Source organism: Vulpes vulpes, chromosome 16, assembly GCF_048418805.1.
Source record: "Vulpes vulpes isolate BD-2025 chromosome 16, VulVul3, whole genome shotgun sequence".
In the NCBI taxonomy this organism is placed as follows: Eukaryota; Metazoa; Chordata; class Mammalia; order Carnivora; family Canidae; genus Vulpes; species Vulpes vulpes.
The window spans coordinates 18,590,608-18,611,750 of record NC_132795.1 but is presented as its reverse complement, the minus strand read 5'-3'; the positions used below and the strand labels follow the sequence as shown (position 1 = coordinate 18,611,750).

The following is a 21,143-nucleotide window of genomic DNA, read 5'->3' as shown; positions in this document are numbered from 1 at the left end:
AAAAAACTACTAGAACTGACAAATGAATTCAGTAAAGTTGCAGGATACAAAATCAATGTACAGAAATCTGCTGCATTCCTATAACTAATAACAAAACAGTAGAAAGTGAAACAAAACATCCCATTTACAACTCCACCAAAAATGATAAAATATCCAGAAACAAATTTAACCAAAGAGGAAAAAGACCTGCACTTTGAAAATTATAAAACACTGAAAAAAGAAATTCAAGACAATACTAAGAAATGAAAAGACATTCTAGATAACATGTTAAAATGTCTGTATTGGGGCACCTGCGTGGGTCACTGGTTGAGTGCCTGTCTCTGGTCAGGTCATGATCCCAGGGTCCTGGAATGCAGTCCCAGATCAGGCTCCCTGTGGGAAGTCTGCTTCTCCCTCTGCCTATGTCTCTGCCTCTCTTTTCCCATCTCTCATGAATAAATAAATCTTAAAAAAAAAAAAAAGTCTCTACTACCCAAAGCAATCTATAGTTTAATGCAATTCCTATTAAAATACCAAAAGCATTTTTCACAGAACTAGAACAAACAATTCTAAAATTTATATGGAATCACAAAAGACCCCTAATAGCCAAAATAATCTTGAAAAAGAAAAAAACTCCAAGTATACAATCCCAGATTTCAAATTATATTAGAAAGTGGTAGTAATTAAAACAGTATGGTAATGACATGAAAGACACAGAGATCAATGGCATACAATAGAAAATCCAGAAATAAGCCTATAATGATATGGTCAATTAGTCTTTTACAAAGCAGGAATATCCAACAAGAAAAAGACCATCTCTTCAACAAGCTGGTATTAGGAAAACTGAACAGCTACATGCAAAAGAATGAAACTGGACCACTTTCTTACACCATACACAAAAATAAACTCAAAATGGGTTAAAGACTTAAATGTGAGACCTGAAACCTGAAAGGAGAGCATAGGTAGTAATTTTTCTGATATCAGCTCTAGTAATATCTTTCTAGATTAAGTCTCCTGAGGCAAGGGAAATAAAAGCAAAAATAAACTATTGGGGCTTCATCAAAATGCGCAAAAGTTTCTGCGCAGTGACAGAAACAATCAACAAAACTAAAAGGCAGCCTATGAAATAGGAGAATATATTTGCAAATGGACATTTCTCATAAAAGGCTAGTACCCAAAATATATAAAGAACGAATACAATCTGACACCCATAAAACAACCTAATTAAAAAAATGGGCAGAAGACATGAATAAACATTTCTCCAAAGACAACATACATCCAGATGGCCAACATACACATGAAAAGATCAACACCACTCACCATCAGGGAAATACCAAAGAAAAACTACAATGAGATATCACCTCACTTCTGTCAGTATGGCTAAAATAAAAAACAAGAAACAAGTGTTGTGAGGGTGTCAACACAACTGCTGGTGGGAGTACAAACTGGTGCACCCACTGTGGAAAATAGTATGGATTAAAAACTAAAAATAGAACTACCCTACAATCCAGTAACTGCACTAAGTTACAGGGAATCTAGCTATTTAAAGGGTTAAATATGGTCTCCTCCCCCAGGCAATTTTATTAAAATCTCCAACAGAAGTTTTGGCCATTTATACTTTTTATTTTCAAATTAATACACCTACATGAAACAGTATTTTAAATCTGAGATGTTTGCATTTTATATACATGCATGCGTATGGTAGGGGGAGGTGTTAAAGAAGGCAAATTTTGTAAGAAGGATACATCTGACATTTCAAGAATAATTCCTATTCTTTTGTCATAAGCATTCATCAAACAGCTGTTATAGCTAATATATTTTTAACTGATTGTACATGATTACAAAAAGATTAAATATGTTCTCCCAAAAAGCTTACTAGAAGTAAAAATCATTCATAGGTTCTATTAGCAAATAATCGTCTAAATTATCTACACAGATGTCATAACATAGGAGTTAAAGTATTTTAGGCAATTCTCCATTATAAGACCGTATTATAGCTAACACAGCTAGTATATCTTTATAGAAAACACTTTTACACACTGTCAATAAACATAAACAATGCTGTTATTTAAAATTCTATAAAAGCTTCAGTTTGTAAAACTTAGAAATAGAGCTATACTATGACCCAGCAATTGCACTACCAGGTATTTACCCTAAAGATACAAATGTAATGATCCAAAGGGACACCTCCACCGCTATATTTATAGCAACAATGTCCACAATAGCCAAACTGTGGAAAGAACCCAGGTGTCCACTGACAGATGAGTGGATAAAGATGTGGTGTGTGTGTGCGTATACATATATATACACATATATGTATATATATATGGAATATTATTTAGCCAGCAAAAAGAACGAAATCTTGCCACTTGCAATGATATGGATGGAACCAGAGGGTATATTTATGCTAAGTGAAACAAGTCAATCAGAGAAAGACAATTATAATATGATTTCACTCAGATGTGGAATTTAAGAAACAAACCAGAGGAGCACAGGGGAAGGAGGGAAAAATAAAGATGAAATGAGAGAGGGAGACAAACCATAAGAGACCATCACAGGAAACAAACGAAGATTGCTGAGGGGAATGGAGGGGAGTCGGGAATGGGGTGACTGGCTGATAGACATTAAGGAGGGCATGTGATGTAATGAGCACTGGGTGTTATATAAGACTGATGAATCACTAAACTCTACCTCTGAAACTAATAATATACTATATGTTAATTAGTTGAATTTAAATAAATATTGTCTTTAACAAAAATTAAAAGGTTTAGTGATCAGAAGACAATTTATTTTTAAAGATTTTATTTATTTATTCATGAGATACACAGAGAGAGGAAGAGAGAAGCAGAGACACAGGCAGAGGGAGAAGCAGGCTCCATGCTGGGAGCCCAATATGGGACTCAATCCTGGGTCTCCAGGATCATGCCCTGGGCCGAAGGCAGGCACTAAACCGCTGAGCCACCCAGGGATCCCCCAGAAGACAATTTTTAACAGACCTCTGAAAGAATACAATTTCCATGGATGAAAAATTTCACTGAATATGCTGCCAACCTAATACTCCTTATCCTAATAATTGTATTTCTAGAAATGAACTAAAGAAAAAGTTATTATTGATTTCATAACCATCAAGTTGGCCAAAATAGTAAGTCTGATAAAACCAGAGGTTGGGGAGGGTGTGGAACAACGGGAACACTGCTGTAGGGACATATATTATTCCTCATCATGTTGGAAAGCCATTTGGAGATTACATATCTAAAGATCCTTGGACACCTCTAACTGTCCAAGTATTTAATAGACAAATGTCAGGGAAAATGTAAAATAAATTTCACCAAAGCATTCTATCCCTCAAAAGGTGAACAGAAAAACTGGCTGTCTGATAAAACGATGAACCAGATCTACAGGAATCAACATGAATATGGTAAAACGATACGGCTAAGTAAAAAACTGAAAATTTTAGAAGGTAAATATAGTTTGTTTATATATAATTCAAAAGCACAGAAGAGCAATAAGTAAAATTTTATGGATACAAATGTATTAAATGCACTAAAACATGAAGCAGAACAACACAAATTGTTACCTGGGGAAGGATTTCTGTTGTAGCTGTTATTATCTCTTTGAAGCAAAATATAAACAACTGATTACTACTGTTGATAAGTATGTAGATGTCTACCATGTTTTATACTTTGACTTAAAATATTTCAGGGGGTCCTGGCTGACTCAGTGGTAGGAATGTGTGGTTCTTGATCTCAGGGTTGTGAGTTCAATCCCCACAGTGGGTGTAGAAATTACTTAAATATAGTAAAAAAAAAAAAAAAGTTTCAAAATTAACAACAAATCCATTTAGTTTAATTTATTTACTTAAACCATTTCCACCATTCGTATAATTATACTTCTATTCATGCTCCTCATGGAGTGGAAGACCATGGTGTGTGTGTGTGTGTGTGTGTGTGTGTGTGTGTGTGTGTGTGTGTGTATTTATCTCCCTCTCCAGGCAAGGCTCAAGTTGCCCACCTCGACACTTGGAGGCAGAAGCATTCCAGTGCACACAATCCCAAATGATACATTATCCTACTGTCCGAGCTTGACTTTAGATATCAGAGTATTTCCGCAGAGGGGATGCACTGTTCTACAATACCAGACTGATGCATGGAGTGGACAGAGCAAGCCCCTATGCCATCTCCCTGCCTCAAAAATCCATTTAATATATTGTTCTTGGATAGAGGACATACCAGATATTAAACTGGTAAGAACAGATACTACACTTGATCTTAGCCAAAAGGCTAAGAAGTGATAAAAATTAATTTTAAGATGAAATTCAAGACATGGACAAAGATGGTGAACAAATACATTCATTAAAGACAAATATTTTTTAAAAAACAAAATGGGTAAAAAATAGGGGGAGGGGGAGGGCAACTAAATATCCTACAAGAAAAAACTGAGTAAACTGGGGTGTGCTTAATGCCCATTCTGGATATTAACGCAGGTGTTGTAAATTATTCATAAAGTATTTAATGCATGGGAAAATGCCAGTGATGTAACATTAAATGAAAGAAGCAAAACCAAACTGTGCATACAATAATGAGCTATAAAAACACATACATACAAAGATGAGAAAATATACCAAAATTTAAACTGTGGCCATTTGTGGGTGGTAGGGCTGTGTTTTACTTTCTTGTTTTTATATTTTTAAATGTTTCATATTCCCATTTTATTATTATTATTGAAAGGGGGGAAAAAAGAGAAGGCAAACTGCAAATTCAAAATCTTCTGGTAAAAAAGAAACAAACAATCCAATCATGAAATGGGCAAAAGACATGAAGAGAAATCTCACAGAGGAAGACATGGACATGGCCAACATGCACATGAGAAAATGCTCTGCATCACTTGCCATCAGGGAAATACAAATCAAAACCACAATGAGATACCACCTCACACCAGTAAGAATGGGGAAAATTAACAAGGCAGGAAACAACAAATGTTGGAGAGGATGCGGAGAAAAGGGAACCCTCTTACACTGTTGGTGGGAATGTGAACTGGTGCAGCCACTCTGGAAAACTGTGTGGAGGTTCCTCAAAGAGTTAAAAATAGACCTGCCCTACCACCCAGCAATTGCACTGTTTGGGGATTTACCCCAAAGATTCAGATGCAATGAAACGTCGGGACACCTGCACCCCGATGTTTCTATCAGCAATGTCCACAATAGCCAAACTGTGGAAGGAGCCTCGGTGTCCATCGAAAGATGAATGGATAAAGAAGATGTAGTTTATGTATACAATGGAATATTACTCAGCAATTAGAAACGACAAATACCCACCATTTGCTTCAATGTGGATGGAACTGGAGGGTATTATGCTGAGTGAAATAAGTCAATCGGAGAAGGACAAACAGTGTATGTTCTCATTCATTTGGGGAATATAAATAATAGTGAAAGGGAATATAAAGGAAGGGAGAAGAAATGTTGGGAAATATCAGGAAGGGAGACAGAACATAAAGACTCCTAACTTGGGGAAACGAACTAGGGGTGGTGGAAGGGGAGGAGGGCGGGTGTTGGAGGGGAATGGGTGACGGGCACTGAGGTGGACACTTGACGGGATGAGCACTGTATGTTGGTAAATTGAACACCAATAAAAATTAATTAAAAAAAAATAAAATAAAGATAAAAAAAATAAAAAATAATAAAAAAAAATCTTCTGGTAAAAACTTATGCCGCAATTAAACTGATAAGATTCTGCTTTACTTCTTATTCTAAAAATACTGGACTATGTCAACAAAGATAAGCCTCTTTATTTTTTTTTTAATTTTTTTTTAATTTTTATTTATTTACGATAGTCACAGAGAGATAGAGAGAGAGGCAGAGACACAGGCAGAGGGAGAAGCAGGCTCCATGCACCGGGAGCCCGACGTGGGATTCGATCCCGGGTCTCCAGGATCGCGCCCTGGGCCAAAGGCAGGCGCCAAACCGCTGCGCCACCCAGGGATCCCGATAAGCCTCTTTAAATATTAATATTCACAACCATACAAGCCAAAAGAATTATGCCAATAACTATATAGCTGTATATTTCTACTTTAAGGTTTCTAAAGATACTGGTTTAATCTCTTCTACTTCTGGTACTGTCACACAAAATACATGGTCCCTTCATCTGTGCATCAGATAAGGTCACCATATGGAAAATCTCCATACCAAATTTTACTTTATATCATAAAAATAAGCATGTGTAATTAATCATTTAGCTGTAAGAAATGACACAAATAGGGCAGCATGCAATGTGCACATATATATTTCATGACAACTGAAAAACAGAAAATACTGTTGAGAGAAACTAAAGACCTAAATAAGCAGACACACTATGTTGATGGGCTGGAAGATGCAATACTGTTATCTGTTATATGTCAACTGTCCCCATATTGAATTAGGTATTCACTAAGTAATTATAGCCAATATCTGATTCCAAAATTTAGATGGAAAAGCAAATGAACCAGAACAGCCAAAAACAATCTGGTTAAAGACCCTGGGGCAAAACACCTGCCTTTACGACTCACTATAAGCTAAGGAATCAAGACAATGTAGTAATGGCAAAAGAATTGAGAATTATACCAAGGTAAAAAGAATGAACAGTCCAGAAATGGACTCATTTTTATATTGTCAAATGGTTTTCAACAGGATGTCAAAGTAGGTAAGGAGGAAAGGAAAGATTTGTTTTTCTAGAATTACTGAGATACAGTTGACAAAGTAAAAGCATTTTTTAACAAATGATGCTGGAAGAGAGAAACATAGTGGGGGCAGAGAAGCCTTGACTTCTTCATCACACCATAAACAAAAATTAATTCAAAACAGATCACAGACTGAAATGGAAAAGCTAAAATTATAAAGCTCCCGGGAGAAAACATAAGATACCTTTTGCAACTTCAGTGTAGACAAAATTTATCAGGACAGAAAAGAGTAAGCCATAAAAGTAAAAACACTTTGATGAATTCCAATATAAAAACTGCTCTTTGAAAGGCACCATTAAAAAAAATAAAATAAACAGATGGGCACCTGGATAGCTCAGTTGGCTAACCATCTACCTTCAGCTTAATTCATGATCCCAGGGTCCTGGGATGGAGTCCTCCCTGCTCAGCGGGGAGTCTGCTTCTGTCTCTTCCTCTGCCACTCCCCCACAGCTTGTGTGCTCTCTCTCTCAAATAAATAAAATCTTTTAAAAAATAAAACAGGCAAGCCACAGATAAAATACTCACAAATATATCTGATAAGGGACTTGTATTAAGAATATATGAAGACTTGCTACAACTACATAATAAAAAAGACAACCCAATGTTTTAAATGGGGAAAAGAGAAATGCCTGAGTGGCTCAGCAGTTGGGCATCTGCCTTTGGCTCAGGGTGCGATCCTAGAGTCTCGGGATCGAGTCCCATGTCGGGCTTCTTGGGTGGAGCCTGCTTCTCCCTCTGCCTGTGTCTCTGCCTCATTGTCTCTCTCTCACGAATAAATTAAATCTTTAAAAAAAAGAAATGGGCAAAAGACCTGTAGTCACTTCCCAAATGGCTAATATGAGCCTGGAAAATTGCTTGATATTATTAGCAATTAGGGAAATGCAAATTAAAAGTACAATGAGATGCTACTATATATGCATTACAATGGCCAAAATGAAAGACAGTACCAAATACTGTTGAATATATAAAATGATCAAAATTTGCGCTTAAAAAAATTAAAAATAAAAAAATTTAAAAATACACCTACCCTATATAAACCAGCATGTCCTTAAAGGTATTTAACCAAGAGAAATAAAAACATATATCCATGAAGAAACTTGTACACAAATGTCTTACCAGTTTTATTTGTAAGAACCAGAAATGGAAGCAGTCCAAGTATCTATTATCAACAGGTGAATAGACAAGCAACCAACAATATGGAACAATATAAAAAAATCATTATTCTGCTTGAAAATAAGCCAGATGACAGAGATTGCAAACTAACCTATAGTGACAGGTTATCCAGAGTCAGAGGTGAAGGGAGAAATGACTTGCAAAGGGGATGAGGAAACTTTGGGGATTATGGGAAACATGTTTACTATCTTGATTGCAGTGACAGTTTCACGTGTGTATGAAAACTTATAAAATTGTATACCTAAATGTATACAGTTTATTATATGGAGATTATACTTCAATAAAGTAAAAGAGAAATTTTTCACGAAACAAGGGAACCAGAAAACTATAGCAGAATAGAGCTGAGGGTCATGGTTGTGGCTACCCATGCGAGGCAGTGGTACAGGAAAGCAGAGATGGGGGAAGTTCTAACACACCAGTAATTTTTTTTTTCATCTGTGTACTGGTTACACAGGAGTATTCAAGTTGCAAAAGTGTACACTTGTGATAGTATACTTTTCTGTACATTGTTCTTCAATACAAAGTTTTTAGAAGAGGAAATAACATCTACCTATGACCTAATAATTGACTCCTTTATCCAAGAGAAATGAAACATCCACAAAAAAGAACTAAACAAAATATTCATAGAAGTGTCCTTCAAAATGGTCCCAAACTGGAAATGGCCCAGATACCCATCAACAGGAAACTGGATAAACAATGTATGGTATATTCACGTATTTATAAAATTGAGTATTACTCCAGAATAAAAAGAAACAAACTATTAATATATGCAGTAATATGGGTGGATCTGAAAACATCATGCTGGGTACAAGAAATCAGGGACAAAGGAGTATTTATGTACAATCAACTTGTAATACAGTTATAGAAACGGCAAAATTTACCTGTGGTTGCAATTGCTTCTAGAATGAGGAGAAGTCAAAAGAGAGTGGGGAAAGATAAAGGGTAGAGTCATGGAAAATGTTCTGTATCTGCTAGAAATGTCAGGGGAAAAATGCTTACTATTGACATTGTAAAATATCTATCAAAACTAGTGAATTACTAAATTAAATGCTTAATGGGTTCCTTTAATTCACCTTGAATAATTCCCCAAAGCATAATGCAAAATCCAAATTTAAGCTTCTGAAAAAAAGCCAGTAATTTCAATTGTGGTGAAGAATACACTTTATTTAGGTCTCACTTTGCTGAAATTCATCTATTTTTCCTCCACGAATATCACTTTCCAATTAGTAAAAAAAAATGAGAATGTCTTGCCCTGAGTGCTTTATTTTTAAGATGGCTTCATATAAGAATATTATACACTATGAAATAGAACTTAATCTGAAAGGCTCATTAACAATAGTAAGGTTGTACAGTGGTTTCCAAAATGGAGGTGATTGTACCAGAGGAGGTATGAATGATGATGATGTATGGTATATAAGACCGTATTAGGAGTTCTTATATTTAATCTGTATTATAATGCACATATTTATTTTGAGTATAATATAATGGAATAGAATATACAGGTTCCCTTAACACACAAAATGACACTAACATCTTCTCTATGGTCACCTGTCAGACAATCACACAACTGAAGTATTCTGGTATGAAGCAATTCTAAGTATTCTGAAGAGAGTGACAATATTTGCTAGTTTCTTTTTTCAATAATGAAATAACCCACCTTTTTTTTTTTTTAAGATTTTATTTATTCATTCATGAAAGACACACACAGAGAGGCAGAGACATAGGCAGAGGGAGAAGCAGGCTCCTCACAGGGAGCCCAATACAGGACTGGATCTCAGAACCCCAGGACTATGCCCTGAGCCGAAGGCAGGTGTTCAGCTGGTGAGCCATGCAGGCGTCCCAGAACCCACCTTTTGGAAGCTGCTACAAGAGACAGGTGTTCCAGAGAAGATAGTTTCAACAGTAAATAATTTCCTTAATAGAAACAATATTTGACGGGGGCGCCTGAGTGGCTCAGTTAAATATCCAAACTCCTGATTTTTGATGCAGGTCATGATTCTAGGGCTGTAACATGAAGCCCGTGTCAGGCTCCACACTTAAGATTCTCTCTCTCCCTCTAACCACTGCCCCCCCTCGCCTCCCTCTCAAAAAAAGAAGGAAAAAAAAAACAGTATTTTGTGGGAAAAGTGTATTATATAATCCTTCATGAAGCATCTGGTTGATTTCAACAAAACAAAGTTGGGGGCAGGAAAGTAAAGTTTAATTTCAAAAACAACTACTGAAGCAAAAGAGAAGATAAAGTAAGAAGACAGTCAAATGTTACAATATTTTATTGATGTAGTTGAGGAGTGACCATAGCATTTTGTACTAAACAGATTTATCAGTTGTTTCATGGCAAAGTATTTATTTATTTTTTTTAATTCTTTTTTTTTTAATTAATTTTTATTGGTGTTCAATTTACCAACATACAGAAAAACACCCAGTGCTCATCCCGTCAAGTGTCCACCTCAGTGCCCGTCACCCATTCCCCTCCAACACCCGCCCTCCTCCCCTTCCACCACCCCTAGTTCGTTTCCCCGAGTTAGGAGTCTTTATGTTCTGTCTCCCTTCCTGATATTTCCCAACATTTCTTTTTCCCTTCCTTTATATTCCCTTTCACTATTATTTATATTCCCCAAATGAATGAGAACATACACTGTTTGTCCTTCTCCGATTGACTTATTTCACTCAGCATAATACCCTCCAGTTCCATCCACATTGAAGCAAATGGTGGGTATTTGTCGTTTCTAATTGCTGAGTAATATTCCATTGTATACATAAACCACATCTTCTTTATCCATTCATCTTTCGATGGACACCCAGGCTCCTTCCACAGTTTGGCTATTGTGGACATTGCTGATAGAAACATCGGGGTGCAGGTGTCCCGACGTTTCATTGCATCTGAATCTTTGGGGTAAATCCCCAACAGTGCAATTGCTGGGTGGTAGGGCAGGTCTATTTTTAACTCTTTGAGGAACCTCCACACAGTTTTCCAGAGTGGCTGCACCAGTTCACATTCCCACCAACAGTGTAAGAGGGTTCCCTTTTCTCCGCATCCTCTCCAACATTTGTTGTTTCCTGCCTTGTTAATTTTCCCCATTCTCACTGGTGTGAGGTGGTATCTCATTGTGGTTTTGATTTGTATTTCCCTGATGGCAAGTGATGCAGAGCATTTTCTCATGTGCATGTTGGCCATGTCCATGTCTTCCTCTGTGAGATTTCTCTTCATGTCTTTTGCCCATTTCATGATTGGATTGTTTGTTTCTTTGGTGTTGAGTTTAATAAGTTCTTTATAGATTTTGGAAACTAGCCCTTTATCTGATAGGTCATTTGCAAATATCTTCTCCCATTCTGTAGGTTGTCTTTTAGTTTTGTTGACTGTATCCTTTGCTGTGCAAAAGCTTCTTATCTTGATGAAGTCCCAATAGTTCATTTTTGCTTTTGTTTCTTTTGCATGGCAAAGTATTTAAAAAGAGATGTCAAAAACTTAAGAATTTATCTTTTACAAAAAAAGTCTAAATTTGCTGACTTTCTGTGGTAACTATTAGTCTTATGCTACCTAGCCATTGTTTTTAAAAACAAAAAATTGGTTAATCTGTACCTTAAAAATAAATGAGACATTTTAAAACTTGGTAAGAAAATAACTGTATTAAAAAAAAAACACACAAAAACAATGTGTCATCTTGAACTACTGTACCTGATACTGTAAAATCAGAGAAACCATTTTCAAACTCTAAGTGCTTTCCAAAACAGTTTTCTATGGATTTTGAACACACTGATTAAAAATATATAAATGCAAATCCTCACATTGGTTTGCCTAGAAAAAGCAAACCCTACTAGCCAAATCTGCAAAATTGGTGTATGGAAATTTTTTTTTAAGATTTTATTTATTTATTCACGATAGATATATATATAGAGAGAGAGAGAGGCAGAGACACAGGCAGAGGGAGAAGCAGGCTCCACGCAGGGAGCCCGACGTGGGACTTGATCCCGGATCTCCAGGATCGCGCCCTGGGCCAAAGGCCGGCAGCACCAAACCGCTGAGCCACCCAGGGATCCCCGGTGTATGGAAATTAAACAATGATTGTCTCCATTAAGAAAGCATAGCCAAATATGTACTCACTCTTTCCAGGTATATATCTCTATATGAGCTGCCTTTTAATTAAGACAAACATTAAAACCAAGTACCAAATTTAACAAATTTAAGATCCAGGCTTTGGAATTTATTTCTAAGTAGTAAACCCAAGATTATTCAAACATAATGCAGTATATTCATTGCTCCTGCTTTAAAAAAATATGTATTTATTTTTAAAATTTAGAGTAAACAAAAAGGTTTTTGAGCCATTACTAACATTTATAAAGTACTCCATTCACAGATGAGGGGATCACTGATTCCCTTCACTAGTCTCTATAGTCATTTGTTATAAAATAAAATAAGCCAAATAACCCAAGAAAGAATTAGTCTTTATAAATAAAATTAACATTATTAGATTTTAGTGAATCCTTTCAGGAAATCTAATACCAACTGTAAATAATTCTTCAAATAATAGTTTTCATAAAAACCTTTTTTATTGAATTTCTATTCTATGTAAGGGACTGAGAAGCATTTCAGATGAGTGAAAGGCCCAATACTCCAAAATTCAGGGGGATTTAAGACAGTATACAATTATCTACAACACAAGGCAAAGCAAGTAAAGTCTAGAGAAACGAAGAAGAAAGCAATTAATTTTGCTTGGTGTCTACAGCTTCACAAAAGAGATGCATAAAGCTGGGTCCCAAAAGGTAAGGGTGATTTTGACTAGAAAAATTAGGGAGAAGACAGACTGAGAACCATGGATAAAAGCATTTACAAGTTGGGATAAAGAATATACAGTATTGGGGATCCCTGGGTGGCTCAGCAGTTTGGCGCCTGCCTTCAGCCCAGGGTGTGATCCTGGAGACCCTGCATGGAGCCTGCTTCTCCCTCTGCCAGTGTCTCTGCCTCTTTCTCTGTGTCTCTCATGAATGAATAAATAAAATCTTAAAAAAAAAAAAAGAATATACACCATATTTTTCAAGTCAGATTATTAGCTGTTTTGCTGTACTGACTTAGCCAACCCTTTTTTTCACATACCAAACTAAGCAACATGCTTTTACAGGTATTTTCCAAAAAAGCATGTAATTCTTAAGTACAGTTACAAAACTGATTTATTGCAATTCTACAATATTTGGGCCTACTTAATATATTTACAGTTCTAATTTTTTCCAGCTTCATCATTCTTCACCAGGAGGTTTAAATGTTAACTGTCACATAATGACAAGACATCAATTATGAACCTTCCAACCTTGCTTTTCTTCTCATTTAAAAGTATGGCTTACTTGTCCCTTCTTTTCCAAACCTAATCGCTTCACTTGTTTTGTAATCGTAATACCTTGTGCTTCTTCTTGGACTCTGCTCCCTTGATTACATTCTCTAGGGATTCCTTGTATCCCTCACTTAAACTCACAATCTTTCTGTTTTGGAATGAATACCTAGCTCTTTGACTTCTCCATTATGCCTAGCTCTGTCTAAAGCAGAGAAACAATATGTATTTTATTACTAGCAAAATCTATACTGTTTTATTTTTTTTTATTTTTTTAATTTTTATTTATTTATGATAGTCACAGAGAGAGAGAGAGGCAGAGACACAGGCGGAGGGAGAAGCAGGCTCCATGCACCGGGAGCCTGATGTGGGATTCGATCCCAGGTCTCCAGGATCGCGCCCTGGGCCAAAGGCAGGCGCCAAACCGCTGCGCCACCTAGGGATCCCAATCTATACTGTTTTAAAAGCCAATTTGTAAATCAACAATGATGCATTTTAAGACATCTGCCTCAACATATGGTAAACTGTATTTTAAAATAACAGCAGAAGCATGGGATGAAGTTTTTAGAGATCATGTAATCTGTGGGTTTTCTAATATTTCCTGACAAAACTTTCCCAGATGAAATCTTTATAGATCATCTCAAATATGGGAAGCTGACAAAAATGTTGCTAATACTATTCTATGTTCAAATATATTAATTTATTACTAACTTGAAGAGACCAATTAAAGATTAAGTATGTCAGTCTTAAAACATTCTAAGCAACCCATTTATTACTATAAAGTTTTATTTTTATTTCACCCAGATAAATAGTTCCAAGTGGGTAGCAGCTTTTGTAGTGTCAGGATATGCTTCAATTAAATTGATTACAAATTTTTTAAACAAGGAATTTTTTTCTTTCAAAATTGGTTTGGAATGTGTTATGATTTTCAATGTGTGTATGTTAACCATGCAACAAAATCTTTATCAACGTTTTGAACAGCTATTGAAAAAAAAAAACAGTGATTCAGCTATTACTGAAATGGGTTATTAACAGTTTTTCAAAACTTAAATTGGGACAAACAGCTAGAGTGAAACATAACATAATGCTGTCACTGGGCGCTATGAATTCAAGACTAAAGAATTAATCACCAGCCCTCAGATGGAAAACCAGGTGCAGAGCTGACCCTTTCTGGATATAGTAAACAGAAAGAGTGAGGCCATCTTTCAGTTTCTTGCCTCCAAAGATGAACCTCTCTGCTTGTCAGGTGGGGATGGATGCCTTCTTTATCTTGGATCTTAGGTTCCACATTTTTTATGTCACTGGGTTCCACCTTCGGAGTGATGGTCTTGTTGGTCAGTCTTCATGAAGATCAGCATACACCCCCTCAGATGCAGGACCAGGTACAGGGTCAACTCTTTCTGGATAATGAAATCAGAAAGAGTGCAGCAACCATCTTCCAGCTGCTTGCTTGCAAAGATGAGCCTTTGCTGTTGTTGTATCTGGCAGGGGTTAATGCCCTTTCCATCCTGGATCTTGGCCTTCACATTTTCAATACCCATCACTAGGTTCTATCTCCAGGGTGATGGTCTTGCCAGTCAAGGTCTTCATGAAGATTTGCATTCTAATCTGCTAGTGAATGCAAGGACCCTGAATCCAATCATGTGGAGTCACCTCCACGCCCAACAGACACCTGTCAATGCCAACTGCTTCTGAACTAAAATTTATATACGTACATGAGGGTGCCAGAACCATTCAATGGAGAAAGAACAGTCCTTTAAAAAAATGGTACTGGTAAACTGCATATGCACATGTAAAAGGATGAAATTGGACCCTTGCCTAACACCATACATAAATACGAACTCAAAATGGGTCAAAGACCTAAATGTAAGAGATAAAACTATAAAACTGTTAGGAAAAAAAAAAAAAAACAGGAGAAAAGCTTCATAACACTGGATTTCACAATGATTTCTCGGATGTGGCACCAAAAGCATAAGCAGCAAGAAAAAATAAACAGACTTCATTAAAATTAAAAACTCTGTACATCAAAGGATACCATCAACAGAGTAAAAAGGCAATTCATGAAATAGGTGACAATATTTATAAATCATGGATCTGATATGAAATTAATATCCAGAATATATCAGGAATTCCCACACCTCAACAACAAAAACAACTTGATTTTAAAAACGGACAAAAGTGGGACACCTGGGTGATTCAGCGGTTGAGCATCTGCCTTCAGCTCAGGACATGATCCTGGCATCCTGGGATGGAGTCTCACATTGTGCTCCCTGCAGGGAGTCTGCTTCTCCCTCTGCCTATGTCTCTGCTTCTCTCTCCCTGTGTCTCTCATGAATGAATGGATAAATAAATAAATAAATAAAATCCTTAAAAAAGAAAAAAAAGAAAAATGGACAAAAGACTTGGATAGACATTTCTACAAAAATCAAAACCCACAAATGGTCAATAAGCAATTGAAAAGATGCTCAATATCACTAATCATTAGAAAAATGTTAAATCAAAACCATATGAGATGCCACTTCACACTCATTAGGATAGCTATTATAAAATAAAAGAAAACTCAGAAAACAACAAGTGCTGCTGAAGATGTGGAGAAACTGGAACCCTTGTGCCTTGCTACTGGAGTGTAAAATGCTGTAGCTGCTGTGGAAAAGAGTATGGCGGTTCCTCAAAAATCAAACACAGAATTACCATATGATCCAGCAATTCCACTTCTGGGTATACACCCCAAAGAACTGAAAGCAAGGACTCGAACAGGTATGTGTATGACAATGTTCAGAGCAGCAATTATTCACAATAGCCAAAAGGTGAAAACAGTAAGCATCTATCTACAGATGAATAAACATTGTGGTATATACACACAATAGAATAGTTTTCAGTCTTTAGAAAGGAATGAAATTCTGATTCATGCTACAACATGGTTGAACTTTGAAGACTTATGCTAAGTGAAATAAGCCAAATACAAAAGAACAAATATTGCATGATTCCACTTATATGAGATTCTTAGAATTCATAAAAACAGGAAGAAAAGTGATTACCAGGGGCTAGAAGTGGGGGTGGTACAGGGTTATTATTTAATGAGTAATTTCAGTTTGGGATGATGAACAAGTTCTGAAGATAGTGAAGATGGTTGCACAACTCTGTGAATATACTTAATACCACTGAAATGTACACTTAAAAATGATTAAAATGGTAAATTTCAGGTTGTATATTTTACAAAAAAAAAAAACTTATGTGTGCCATTTATTTTATTATGGTGGCAGCATAAAAATGTGGCTAAGAATACAAGCTTAAAAATTATGCTGCTTGGTTTCAACCCAGCTCTGTCACTTTATAAGCTCTGTAGTTTTGTGCCTGGTCTGCTCAGACAGTAAAACAACCTACTTCATAGAATTATGGCAAGAATTAAGTAAATTTTACACATAAAGCATTTACAACAGGGCATGTCATTTAGTAGTCACTTTTAATTACCACAGGTTTAAAATATATTTTTAATGAGATTTAAGTGAAACATCTACAGAACCTTGAAACTCCTCAAAACTCTAGAGTTCAGTAAAACACTTTGAAAACCAGTGATCTAATCCAAATTTCTCACTTTACAGGTAAAGGAAGAAACCAAGATAAGAGATTTGCCTGAGGTCACATATCTTGTTTTGCTAATATTAACTTTCCTAAAGTAAGAGTCTGGAATTAACAATACTACTGCTGACACTGAACTACTTCAGAACCAAGGCAAAGCCAAGAGATTCTATAGAATCTATGAAAGTGTGATGTCATCCACCATGCTAATCTTTATTTTTTGTTAATTTTGTTTTAGAGACGGGTAGTCTACATAGGAGAGGAAGAGAGAAAAACTTTAGCAGGCTCCACGCTCAGAGTGGAGCCAGATCTCACAACCCTACAGTCATGACCTGAGCCGAAATCAAGACTCTAACACTTAACTGAGCAACCCAGGTGCCCCTCACCATGCTAATCTAAAAAATACAGTAATTATTAATGGGGTGAAAACCAAAAGATAGCAAAACCAAAAGAAAAGTCATTCTAATTATTCTCAAAGACATGGTTAAAAAAACCCTCCTCTGAGAATAAAGTGTTAAAATATTAGTGAAAATAAATTATTTGAGGCACACTACTCCACTCCTTTTAGCCAGTTATTACTATATAATCTTAATGAGACCTCTGAGTCTGAAAAATCAGCTGCTTTTTCTACCAAATAGAGCTAATATTCACCATGAGGAGACATCTACAAATAATTCTTTATTAAATTCAAACAGAAGAGAGCGGCAGTCCAAATCACACAAAATGTCTAATCCAAAAAATCATGTATTAAAGCTTTGTAGACATTTTTGTACTTACTTGAATAGGGCTAGATCTGGTTTCTGGGAAATTCACAACACAAAAAGCAAAATAACAGAGACAATCTTTGAAGGTCAGACTCAACAAGAGCTAAAAAGCTTTGGAGCGTCTCTATTTTGCCCTTCCTCCATTGGTCTTACTTCCCAACTGGGCTCTCAAACGGTAGTACCAACCTCGGCCTGGAATGTCCTCCCCATCTACATCAGCTGAAATCCTACCCCTCCTTCTTTTAAAATCCTAGCCCATTCATAAAGGTTCCACTTAAATCTCGCAGCTTCTGAGATTTTTCCCTCAGCGCTCCCACTCTAGCATTAATCTCTCTCCTCTCTGCTCCCCTATTTTGTAGCTTTATTCTACATTTTATTATATAATGCATGGATTGCATTACAACTACCTACTTTAACTTCTCTCCCCCCACACACACACACCTTACCCCTAGGAAAATACCAAGAGCAGCTGGCTGGGGGAAGAAAGGAATCAACATTTGCCAACACCTCAGTACCTTGAAAGGTGCTAGGCTTTTTTTTTTTTTTTTTTTTTTTTTTTAAGATTTCATTTACTTATTCATGAAAGACAGAGAGAGCGAGAGAGAGAGGGGTAGAGATACAGGCAGAGAGAGAAGCAGGCTCCATGCAAGGGAGCCAAACCCGGGACTCGATCCCCGGTCTTCAGGATCACGCCCTGAGCTGAAGGCGGCGCTAAACCTCTGGGCCACCCGGGCTTCCCAAGCACTTTGCATACATTATCCCATTTAATCTGTGGGACAACCACGGGGGGGGGGGGCGGTAAATAGGTGGGGTTATTCCCATTTTACTGATAGGAAAGTACGATTCAGAGTTAATAGCTTAGCTGTCACACTGCTAGCCAATTCCAAGGGTTTCCCGAGCCTCTGGCTTGCCTGGCTTCCACGAGCTCTCTCCAACCACTCCGTGCTGCAGGTCCTGTCCACTTTGTGTCCCTCACTCTGAACGATTCGCTGGATTTAATATTCCTATGAGCTCACCGCCACCTATTATTTATTTATTTTTAATTTTATTTATTTATATTTTATTTATTTATTCGTGAGAGCCACAGAGACACACACACAGAGAAGCAGAGCCACAGGCAGAGGGAGAAGCAGGCTCCATGCAGGGAGCCCGACGCGGGACTGGATCCCGGGGCCCCAGGGTCACGCCCCGGGCCACCCGGGGATCCAACCCCAACCCCCCTTTTAATAACCCGTTCGCGCCCTATCCCTAGCCCGCTCCCTTCGCGCTTCCCACACAGCAGGGTTCACACACCGACACACGGGCGGCCTCCCACGTCTCCAGGACAGAAGGCTGCAGGCACGTCCACCCTTACCGGGAGGTGAAGTGAAGACCTTGCAGATTTTCCCCAGGTTTCCCCAAGTGCTCTCCTCACAGGATTCAAGACCCCCTCACCGCCCCCCCACCCCTACACACACCCGCGAGGCAACGTTCGCTGCGACGCTTGTGCCCCTCGGAAAAGCTCTGGCTTCCGCGCTCGGAAGCGCCCAGGCTCAGGCGGTTCCCGGCTCGCGCTGCGGGGACGCCCCCCCCACGCCGACCGTCTTAGGACCGAGGCCTCCCGCACCCGCACACCGCCGCCCCTCCCCCGCCCCCCGGGAACTGCAGTTTGGATTTCCGGCGGGAATGCACCCAGCCAAGGGGACTGCGGGCTCAGCACCCGGGGGCAATTACTCAGCCCGCTGAATCACAGAGGACGCGCAAGGCGCCCCGCGTTTCTCCATCTCTGCGCCGAATTCATTTAGGGAAGAGGAGGGGCGGGGGGCGCCGAAGCCCCGGTTGCTGCGGCCAAGCCGGGGGGGGGGGGGGCCGGCCGCCGGGTCCAAGCCCAACCGCACCCTCCCCACGCGGGGCCGCACCTCAGCACCTCATTGTCTCGCTCCGGCGCTGCCCCCCGCCGCCGCCGCCGCCGCCCCGCTGGGCGTGGTCCAACCGGCCCCGCGGCGACCCCGCCCCGGCTCGGCCGCCCGCACCGCGCCCGGATGGCGGGGCCCGGAGCCGGGAAAATGGAGGCGGGAGCGGCGGCAGCGCCTCCCGGTCCGCGCCCGGCCGGCCTCCCCGCCCGCCGCGAGGGCGAGGCTGAGCACTCACCGCGGCTGCTGCTCGATGGTCCGGCGGCCGCCGCTCCGCTGCTCCCGCCGCCGCCGCCACCGCCTCCTCAGGCGCGGCGCTCCTTCCCCGGAGACGCCGCGAGCGCCCGCAGCTCCCGCGCCGCGCGCAGCGTGACTGACTGACTGACCGACCGACGGGCGGCGGCGGCGGCGGCGGGGGCGGGGCGGGGCGCGCGGGCGGGCGGGGCGGCCGCAGCGCCCAGCGGGGGCCGATCCCAGGGCGGCCGCGTCCGGCCGAGACGCAGAAGGCGGAGCTGAGGGCCGGGCGGCCGACGGCCCGACTGCCTCGCGCCCGGCCGCTCGCTGCCCCCGCCCGCCGCCAGCCACTCACTTCCGGCGCCGCCGGCCGCGCCCGCCCCTCCCGCGCCCCCCGCGCGCCCCCCGCGCGCGCCGCTCGCCCTCCCCGCGGGCGCCGGACCGCACCCAGCCGGGCTGCCCGCGGCGCTGCGCCCGCCCCGCGCGCGCCTGCGGACCGCCTCCCGGAGCCGGTGAATCAGGGAATGAATGAGCGAGGCGGCAGCACCCCGGTGCCGGCCCACCCCCGGCTCGCCTTCCGCTGGACGCGGGCCCGGTGGCCTCCGGCCCTGGGCGTGGGACTCCCTGGAGCCCCGAGCGGACCCGGCGGGGCCCGTGAGCCTGCACCTACAGCTCACCCACGGCTCAGGCCCCCCAGCCACACCTCCGATGCCTCGGGCGCTTAAAGGACCCTGCTCGTTGCAGTCTGAGGCTTGTGGTCGTTGCAGTCTGAGGCTTTTTTTTTTTTTTTTTTTTTTTTAAGGAAAACCCATTTTGCCCGACAACTTTTCTGTATTTTCATGCACGAAAAGCTTTTGGAAATTGCGCAGTTCCGTTATCATTGATTACTTTTGACCTTTAAAATTTGCCTAGTTTGCATTCTTTTTTTTTTTTTTTAAAGATTTTATTTATTTATTTGTTCTTGAGAGACAGAGACACAGGCAGAGGGAGAAGCAGGTTCCACGCAGGGAGCCCAATGCGGGACTCGATCCTGGGATGACGCCCTGGGGTGAAGGCGGGCGCTAAACCGCTGAGCCAGCGGGGCTTCTTAATTCCTATCACCTCCTTGCTGAAATTGTGTAGGGATAAGGAGCTGGCATTTTCCCTTGATCACCAAGCTCTCAATTCCTCAGATACTCCTTATTGTGATGCAGGCTGGACTTAGACTTTTAATCTTCAAGTTTTATATCATTATTTTGACCTCCTGAAGTTGATCAAAGGAAGGAAGAAGTAGAATTAAGTCATTTTTTTTGCCTGGCTACATGGAAAGTTCTGATGACAGCATTAAAACAACTGACCAGGGGCGCCTGGGTGGCTCAGTGGTGGAGCATGTGCCTTTGGCTCAGGTCATGATCCCAGGGTCCTGGGATCGAGGCCCACATCGCATCAGGTTCCCCACGGAGTCTGCTTCACCTTCTGCTTATATCTCAGCCTCTGTGTGTGTCTATCAT

At 40.3% G+C, this 21,143-nt stretch overlaps 1 protein-coding gene and 1 pseudogene across 5 annotated transcripts in view; both read right to left on the bottom strand.

Annotated features, from left to right (window-relative positions):
- RAPH1 (Ras association (RalGDS/AF-6) and pleckstrin homology domains 1) overlaps positions 1-19,832 on the bottom strand; it is a 97,327-nt gene extending 77,495 nt beyond the window's left edge. For 4 of the 5 annotated variants that reach the window (XM_072741982.1, XM_072741984.1, XM_072741985.1 and 1 more), the window contains exon 1: positions 19,658-19,814. The gene's annotated coding sequence lies outside the window, so the exon portion shown is untranslated. Of the gene's footprint in view, positions 1-19,657 lie in introns of all 5 variants that reach the window. The other variant, XM_072741986.1, reaches the window with a different exon arrangement.
- LOC112922957 (U2 spliceosomal RNA) lies at positions 4,091-4,271 on the bottom strand (annotated as a pseudogene).
- Positions 19,833-21,143: the final 1,311 nt, after the last annotated feature.